The sequence below is a fragment of the Rhinolophus hipposideros genome, assembly GCF_964194185.1.
Source record: "Rhinolophus hipposideros genome assembly, chromosome: 24".
In the NCBI taxonomy this organism is placed as follows: domain Eukaryota; kingdom Metazoa; phylum Chordata; class Mammalia; order Chiroptera; family Rhinolophidae; genus Rhinolophus; species Rhinolophus hipposideros.
This window is the reverse complement of record NC_138070.1, coordinates 25,319,093-25,328,633: the sequence shown is the minus strand read 5'-3', so window position 1 is coordinate 25,328,633 and position 9,541 is coordinate 25,319,093. Positions and strand designations below refer to the sequence as shown.

The 9,541-nt window shown below is 45.5% G+C and overlaps 1 protein-coding gene across 3 annotated transcripts in view; it reads left to right on the top strand.

The window, feature by feature from the left end:
- The first annotated feature begins 9,228 nt into the window (after positions 1-9,228).
- The window catches only part of CDON (cell adhesion associated, oncogene regulated), a 94,894-nt gene continuing 94,581 nt past the window's right edge, over positions 9,229-9,541 (top strand). For all 3 annotated transcript variants that reach the window (XM_081037765.1, XM_081037764.1, XM_081037763.1), the window contains exon 1: positions 9,229-9,395. The gene's annotated coding sequence lies outside the window, so the exon portion shown is untranslated. The remainder of the gene's footprint in view (positions 9,396-9,541) is intronic.

Below are 9,541 nucleotides of genomic sequence, written 5' to 3'. Positions count from 1 at the left end.
TAGGTGCAGCACCTCTGAGCCATCTTTATGACAGCCTTAGGGTGGAAGTATCCATAGATCCAGGCACTAGAGAAAAACATGGGGCTACAACTCCAAACTGTGGCTGCTAATTTTGCTAGAAAGCGAAGCCAGAGAATAGCCATCTTACTGGTGACTTCCTGCTACAGACAGACCACAGGGCTCATGGAATCCAGACGGGTTGAACATCTCAAAGAGGTCCTGAAATGTTTCCAATGTTAGAGGGCAATAAAGCCAACCTTCTCAGTCTAGAAGGGGTGGTCCAGATTACATTCCTCGTGGCCAGGGGCGTAAGACACTAATGCGTGAGAGAGGAGGGTCAATAAGCATCTTGCAGAGAGAAGCAACCTGTCTCTGAGCCATTCGCATGCATAGAGGTAAGGGACTGGACCTATGAGCTTAAGAGGGCACACACTCGTAGAATGTCCAAAATCAGGGCTCCTGATGGTTGGTAAAAAGAAAAATATGTCACTCTGGAAAAAAGAGCCTGAGTCTCAACATTTTGTGTCTGTTTGCTTAATTTGGTCTTAAGTCATTTCATCTATGGAAAGGCCCCACTGTCCTGTCCTTGGGCAGTTGTAAAAAGTGTTCCAAACAGTATCTCCTCAGGCACAGTGTTTTAATCAAGGTAGAAGCCCTTCGGGAAGGGGCCCAAGAGACACCGGGCTTAAGGAGGGGCTAATTGGCTCAGTATTGAGCTTTGGACAAATCTGTGAAATGAATACAACAGAGGAGTGGGAAAGAGATGTTCCTGAATGCAGATGGGGGGGTGAGAAGGATGGGGGGCATGTAAATGGGGGTTTCTACAGGTCTTCTCAAGCCCCCTCCCAGTCTGGGACCATTCACACAGATGGAGGGGGTGGCTAATCTCAGTCCCTAAAGCATTGCTACCACCAGGGAGATTGCTGGCTTTGGGGCAAGCAGAGAAAGTGCATGGGGCCTTGTCCAGGAGGCAAAAATTATCCAATACTCTTCTGACTGGACTAATAACCCAATTAATACGAGACAAATTAGCAGAAAAACAAATTAAAGCTTAATACCATGCATACCTGTTGTATACATGGGAGAGACCCAGGAACACTGAGTAACTTGCCAAAATGGCGAAAGCCACCACCTTGAAAACCACCTCAGCTAAAAACAAAAGAAGATGTTGGGCGCTGGGGAGTCTGTTATGAGGAGCGACCAGGAAAGGCACAACACACAAGGGTAAGAGTGTTGCACAGATTTAAGTCCCTGCCTTCGCCATGACAGTGAAGGCAGTGTGGTATAGCGTGCCCTTACAAATGGAAATATCCTTTACAAAGGATAACTTCTTACAAATGGAAATATCCTTACAAATATAAGGATATTTGGAAATGGAAATATCCTTTACAAAGGATAACTTCTATGTGGTTTTCAGAGCTTCTCCCAAGTTGCTGTTTCTTACAATTAACCAGCTTAAAATAATCAGTATCCTAAAGTGGCATATTTTGGGGTGGTAGACTCTGTTCTCCTTCAGCCGTCAATGTAGACAGGACAAAGAGCCAAGTGTGTGCTGTGATCTGAAAGGTGGAGGAGATAGAAGGTCCCCAAATCCAATCTGAAAGTCTGCTCCTGGAGATTGACCTCCTCAGATCCCGGGACAACTAGTTAGAAAGCTATCATCAGCGATTGACACCTTAGCTTGAATTAGTTTACTCAAGCCTTTTTAGCCTGAAAACATGCTTAAAAGCCCATAGCTTGTTTACATCTCCAACTTGGAGAAAATCTGTCCCTTTCTGTTCTGTGCACCCGTCATCAACTAAAGCAGTCTCTGTTCTTGCAAGGAGGCACGAACACCGAGAAACGACTTTGTAATGGTGCAGTGGCTCATCAGAACGCCATGGCCCCCAATTTAAATTGCCTTCCCTCCCCTCCACCCTCGTATAAACATCCGTCATTCAGGTATCTAGCTCCCAGGTGCTTTCTCCCTACTTGCTTCCCCAACTTTGCTGACATAAATATGAATGAAAAAGCTGCATCCAAAACAGCTATGAGGAGAGTAACCCAAGACACGAGCCACTAGCTTCTCTAGTCTCCTACCTCTGCCCCAAGATGCCAGAGTTCCAGGGTCTCTTCTCATGGCATCCTCTCCCTGCCCCTGCCCTGCTCCTGGGTCTCTCTCACCCCAGGGATGTGATAAGGCTGAGAGGTCAATGCAGAGTCAGTAACAAAGAGTGTCCATTTCTCCCAGGAAAGTTGGTACCCACAACCCCCAGGCCTGGATGGTGGTGGATGACCTGGTGAAGGATATGATCAGGGGATAGCATGGGGCACAAAAGAGGCAAAACTGGGAAGTATGGTAGGTAGCACAGGGCATGAGATTGGGAGAAAGACACAAGGACTTTTAGAGGGCCCAGTTCAGAACCATTGTCATAACGGGTGTCAGCGTTGATGTCTTTTGTAAGTACTTTTAACTAACCAAGAGAAGGGAAAGCATTTGGTTAGGTAATGTAACAGCAAGACTAACCATAATGATTCATTAGATTTCCTTGTCTTTTTATATAGGGATGTGTTAATAAGTATGATATAATGCTTACCACATGCCAACCTTATCTAGTCCTCATAAAAGTCTTCTAAATTTATGACATTTATGGATAAATGTCAATATGTAGAGCACGTATTATCCTTATTGCTAATGTGTGAAAGATTAGAACACAAACTAATAATTCATGTGCCCTCAGTCTTCCATTGCTCATACACCTAGCATGATAGTTATAACTAAAACAGAAAACTTTGGTCTGTCAGAGAATTCACAATGATGTTTACCATGATGATGATAAAAATGATAATAGTAGTTAATTTTTTATTATTGATTATACCCTTATCTCTGGGCTAAGTTCTTTATATGCATGATTTCACTTAATCCTACAACAGTCATAGAAAACAGGTAGCTATTACTGTGTCACAGGTGAGAAAACGGATGCACAAAGCATGTTAAGAAATGTGTCCAAGATGCAAGTTAGTTCCTGTAACATTCTTTACTGCTTAGATAAGAATTATTCACAATTGATTTAGGAACAGCGGTTGTCTAAACTACTTGATGAATAATCAGAGCAATTGTGTATGGTATGCCTACTCTGTGTCGGCCACTACATAAGGGACCTTATACACCTTGAATCCTGGAAGCAACCTGGCATCCTATGGGATATTTATACCTGTTCTGCTTGTAAGGAAACTCACCCAAGTTCATACAGCTTATGGACAACAGGAGGAAACAGAAGACCTCCAGCACCTCCAGAGGCTCACCCAGTCAGAGTTGCCTTAGGGGTTAGATGTCCTCAGGGGACATAAAGCCAAATCCTTGAAGCCACAGCTAAGACATTATGTCAACCTATTGTTGTTGTTGTTCTAACCTACGCTAGAGCTGTGAATGTTGCCAGAATTTGCTCTAACAATGCTAGCCCCATAGAAACCTCACATACTGTTGTTCATTTTTCCTTTCAGAGGAAGAAGAGAAATTCTACCGTAAACAAGGAGATGGGCCTACATTCGCACAACAGACAGGAGGAGAATGAGGGATGTGGGAATAAATTATACTGGACAGGTTTCCCAATTCTCACTTCAGTGCTTTCTCTATGAGACCATTCAGCCTCAAATTGCTCATTTATTAGCTGCTACCCTTCGCAAATATTTCCAACTCCTCATCATTCTCCTTCAGTCCCTTTGCTTTCTTTCATGTCTCAGATATGGGCTCCTGAATGACAGGGAAGGTGGTATCCGTGTCAGTTTGGTGCTGGCCTCCATTACAGACCTGTCTTTCTCTTTCCTGTAAAATGATCTCCACCTTCTTTGTTAGTGTAAAGAAGATGTGTAAAGTCATTTTCTCCTGAACTGGTGTGTGGGTAAATTAACCCAGTCACAGAATTAGATGAGCTGTGTGTAATGGGTTTAGGCAGTGAGTCTCTGGAGCTTAGCCTGTTCAGCATAAAAAAGGCCATAGAAATCTCCCTCACCATGAAATCCTCTTGCACACATTCAGGAAATGGACAAGACAGTGGGGATACAGTCAACCTATTGGAATTTCTATTTGAAGAAAATAAATCTTGCAAGAGGAAAGCCGTTGATTACCAACCTTCCAGCTTTGGGAGGACAGTTACGCTGCAGTCGTTAGATGTAAAATTCCAAAGGCTTGGGGGAGGGTCAGGTCATTTAATAACATGTCAATATTAAATTACATCATAAATAATCAGAACTTCCTGCATATTTGACGGGAACTTTGTTGTATAAATTTGGAAATCATCCAAATGGAGACAAATGACTTCTGCGATTGTTTAGCCCTCTGGGTCCAATGGATTGTAGGGGTTTAGTTCTTGTTTTGAACTTTGGAACCTTTAGCAGAACGTAAAAAATGTAAGACCCTAAACCAATTGACTTTTAGATGGCAATTTTCCCTTCCCTTTTTCAGTTTACATTGATTAATGTTTTTTCTTAGTAGGTAAGATAATAAAATCCAAAGCCATGACCAAAAATAAAACATGTGAAATCACAGTTTAGTGGAAAACCTTCACATAATGAGCCAGCTTGATGTTCCACTTTGACCAACATCGTTGCTAAAAGGGACACTATTTGATTGATATTTGTCTTTTAGATCATTTGTAGCCCAATAATATTTTAGATGTCCATAACATTGGTATCAAATCCAGGCAATAAGATTTGAGTTTCTACCATAAATACAATACTTGGCATATAGCAAGTACTGCATAAGCATTATTGTTATTATTATTATTATTATTTCTAACTTTTATTCAGTGTTTGCTATGAGCCAAGTCCTAGATTGAGTGCTGGATCTGTATCATCTCAGTGAATCCTCACAGCAACCCAATTAAAGTAGGTCATATTACCATTCCTATGTAAAGTATTAGCGTCATCCCTATTTTACAAAGGATGAAATCAAGACTCCAGGAGTTGAAGTAATTTGACAGTCACACGAGGTGAAATCAATTTGATACAGGTCCGTTTGACAAACTCAGTCTATCATGTTATTCCTGGAGGACCCGTTTTAATGTATGTTTGGTATTATAAAAACACCAAATCAGTCCTAAAATTCATTGAACATACACCCTTTGTCACTTAGTGTCCCACCTGGTCACTGTGGCCTTGGGCACATGGCTCATGGTTTTTCTCTGAACATTCTCTCAGTTCCTTCAAAGCCTACCCATCTCTCAAGCTCCAGTCGCCCCTAATTCCATAAATTCTGATGACCTTAAATCTCTACCCTCCTTCACCCGCCAGCATCCACTGGCATGCTAGACCTATTCGTTACCTGGGACTATTCCACTTTGGAAATGATCACAACCAAAGACTTCTGGGCTTTTTCACTCCTCGATCTGTAACAACTGATCTTTACTTTCCAATTCACAGCCTGAAATCTATAACTGATGATTGAAATTATTTTGTTAACAACACTATGTATTATTCTCCCTCTTGCATCCCCTCCCTCAACACTCCAAATTTGGATCCGCGTTATGCTTTTTTTCTTACACTTGAGTGGTTAAATTTTGATGAAGAAAAATGACATAATCATGCTGACCCCATTATTACAATTTCATGACCTTTAACCTCAGCCATGTCCTCATGATCTCTCATCAATCCTGAGACTGATTTTCAACTTTCAACTCTTACTTTTTCCTAATGACCATTCCAAATCCTCACCATCTTGCCCAAGCATCCTTTTCAAATTCTATATCTTGAGTTCAGTAAACAATCTCCCCTCTAAGTTTATCAGGATAACTGAGGGTTTTATTTTTGGAGTTTTAGAGAGCCATCCTTGGCTATAACTTTCTAGGGTTCCATATTTTTCCTGAAGGATCACTTCTGCTTTCTTGGTATAAGTATTACTCTATGTTGCTGATTTTCAAATCTGTATCTCTGGCATGGACTTATTTATCTAGTGGACACCTGTACTTGTAGGTTTCACAGGTACCTCAAATTCAAAAGGTTTAAAATTGAATTGTTCCTCTAAATTGTTCCTGTAAAGCCTGTATCTCCTGCAAGGCATTACTCTCTTCCCAGGTACTATGAGGGTAAAAAGTGTGATCACCACCCACTCAAGCTAGAAGGCTGATGTCATCCTTACGTCCTGTCTTTTCTTTACCTTCACATACAATCAGTTTCCAAGTTCAACTTCCTTTTTTTCCTGGAATTTCCCCTCTCATTTCTGTCCTTACTGCTATTGTCCTAGTTAAGTCTCTTGATCCAACTGGACTTCAAGGACTGTTTCAGAAGCTTCCAAATTTTTTGACTTCAGGCTTGGCTTCCTTAAATCTATCCTCAACACTGCTGCTAGGTGATCTTTCTAAACACAAATCTGACCATACCATACTCCCACTTAAAACTCTGCATTGGCTCTCCATTGCCTACAGGAAAAAGTCACAGCTTCTAATACGCATGACCATCTGTGATCTCACCTCAGCTTCTTTCTGCACTGCTTTCACTTACCAACCCCTACCTGGCCCCTTACACCTCAATCAGAAAGAAAAACTTGCTTATTTCTTGCCTGTAGGTCTTTGTTCATAATGTTCCCTCTGCCTAGACCATCCTTTCACTCCTTTACCTTTATCTGGCCAACTCCTACTGTCCTTTAAGGCTTTGTTTATGGGCCATTTCCTTTGGGAAGGCTTTCTTGATAAACTGCTCTCCCCAACCCTCAAACTCCAGGCAGGGTTAGAAACACTACTCTCGTGCTCCCGCGGCTCCCCATTCTTTGCACAGATGTCTCAGTGCACTTACCCATTGATGTGCCTGTGTCACAATTAGCGTGTGGGCCCTTGGAAGCTCGGGACTGTGTCGTATTTCTCTTTGTACCTTTTGCCTGGCAGTGGGATAGAGCAGGTGCTCAACAAATACTTTTCGAGTAAATGTTAAACAAATAAAACGATTAATAAAAATTATGTTGTACCTGGGAAAAACAAGGCAGAAAGGGAATAATAAATATCAACAAACATTGTGATTATTTCTCAGCTTTGCTTATGAATAACAATAGGTATAGTGACACTCAAACGGTATAGTGAGCTTTGGGGGTGCCCAGCGTCAATGGGGCCCTAAGAGAGGAACTGGAAGTGCCTGCAGCGGCGCTGCTGTGGTAGGGGACCGTTAGGATGCCTCCAGAGTGCCAAAAGAAACCTGCAGGCTTCCCTTCTATTGACACACAACTCTCATTTCAGCAAAAATTTCGATGTTTATAGGATGTCTTATTTGCTGAATGAAAAACCATCTTCTATACTTTGTTAAGAACCAACAGATTCTCAGTCTGGATAACTGAAAAGTAGAACAATGGAGAACAAGCTAGAGTTAGAGTTCTTTTTTCCCCTCCTATACTCTTCCTTAGGACCTAATGCTTTCACAAAGACCCTGGATCTACCTAAAGCAGAAAGTTAAACTGTTGAACAGAACACTACCACACTGTCAAAGCATTTCTTTGTGAAAATCAAGTAAAAAGGCAGAGGACATTTTCTCCTGAAGTTCAGTACTGAGTGTTTTTGAACTTCAGGTGTCAGAAGGGCCCCTTTGGCAGTTAAACTAATAGTAAATAATGATGATTAAAAAAATGAACTGCTGGTGGTGGCTGGTTAGTTCAGTTAGTTAGAGCGTGGTGCTAATAACACCAACGTTGCCAGTTCAGTCCCCACATGGGCCACTGTGAGCTACGCCCTCCTAAAAAAAAAAAGGACTGCTAATAGCAGTAATTATTGTTACAGTCACAGTCCTCGAATGCCCACTTAGTGAGTGGCAGGTGCTTTACACCAAGTATTGAGGGACACCAAAGTTTTGCCACCCCAAAATATATCTTTCGGGATGTTGATTTTAAGCTGGTTATTAAGGAAAAAAGAAAAGAAAGAAAAGACTCAGAATCTTTGACGCTCCCCCTTCTTGCCTAAAGAAATCCACATAGAAAAACCCCCCCCGTTCAGGAAAGGAACCTCAGCATGGTCACCACAGCAGGTTCACCTTGGCACACATGAATTAAATGTGGCAGATAGGAAGAAATCTAGCGACACTTGTGTGTTGAACTTCCTTTTGTGTCCTATTGTTCTGGGTTGTCCAGCAAGACCTTGTTTATTTACCACATGGTGTCCACCTGTGAATTACCTGCTTTCCCTTGGAAATCGCGGGCCCCCGCCCCCCTTTTCCTTGGTCCAGAATGGCATCTCAACCTCAATTGCCCACTGTGTTTCTGGTCTCCTATCTTATGGCACCCCTGCGTGCACATCCCTACTAAACTTTGGACATTTCCTTCTGTTAGTCTGTCTCTGTTAAACTTGATGATTAGCCCAGAGAGAAGAATTTAGAAGGTGGGAGCAAAGCTGGTTTTTTTTGTTTTGTTTGTTTTTTTGCGCCCCCACAGTATCATGTATATGCTTCACGACAACCTTTTAAACAGAAACTATTTTTTCTTTTTTTTGTTTAAACTGAAGTTCAGTGAGATCAAATAACTTGGGGCCAGCCCAAAGACAAGTTGGTCAGACTCTGGGGCCAAAGGCCACAGTGGTGTCACCAGGACGGAGCCTCCCTCCCAGCTGGCGGGACTCGGAATGCACGGGAGTGGGTTGGGCAATCAGGTGAAACTGCGCAGGAAACGAAACACCGACAGCGGTTAAAAAGTAAAGGACGCACAGCGGCAGGAAGGGAAAACCGTGAGGTAGACAGCAGGTAAGGGCTCCTGGAACGGACGGACCGTGGAGTCCTCCGAGGACTTAGGGGCGGGGCCTGGGCGGGGCCTGGGCGGGGCACCTGGGGACCTGCGGGCCGTCGTGGGCGGCTAGACTCGCAGCCTCTCCGGGGAGGTGAAGGGGAGGAGAGAGAGAGTGCAGGCCTTGTGGCAACCTCCGTGAGTTGCTGAGGCAGCTCCCCCTCCCCGACCCTCACCCAACGCAAGGCCTGCACGCTGCTTTTCTGGAATGCCGTTCCTGTAGACAACAGCACGGGCACTGGAGGCGGCTCTGCACAGGGCGCCCCCTCGCAGATTGGTACGACCCGTCCCCGCCGCTGATCTGGCGGCTGCGCGCGCACCCTCCGGCGGGGCGGGGCGGCCTCGTGGCGCGCTCCCCTCAGCTCCCTGCTGCTCCGCGTCCCCGCGCCGCCGGGGGACGCGCCCGCGCCCGCGCGCCTGGGCCTGGGCGGGGAGACAGCCCGCGGGGGCGCGCCCCGCGACTCCGCCCCGCCCCCTCCCCGGAGTCCCGGCTACGCGGCTCGGCGCGAGGAGAGCGGGGACCCGCGCCCCCGCCCCGCCCCCGCCCGGCGCGTGGAGGCCCCTCGGATCCCAGCCGCCGCGGTAGCCGCCCGCGCGGGATGACCTGGGGCGGCTGTGGGAGCCGGCTGCCGCAGGAGGTCTGGGGGCTGCGCCGGCCCGCCGAGAGGTGCGGGGCGGCCCCGCCTCGGGGTCGGGGTACGGGCGGGCGGGGCGGGCGGCCGGCGGGCCGGGGCTCGCGGGGTGCGGGGTGCAGGCGAGGTCCGGAGACTGTGGGCCGCCCCGCGGGGGCGGATGGAGCGTCAGTGTCAGGGA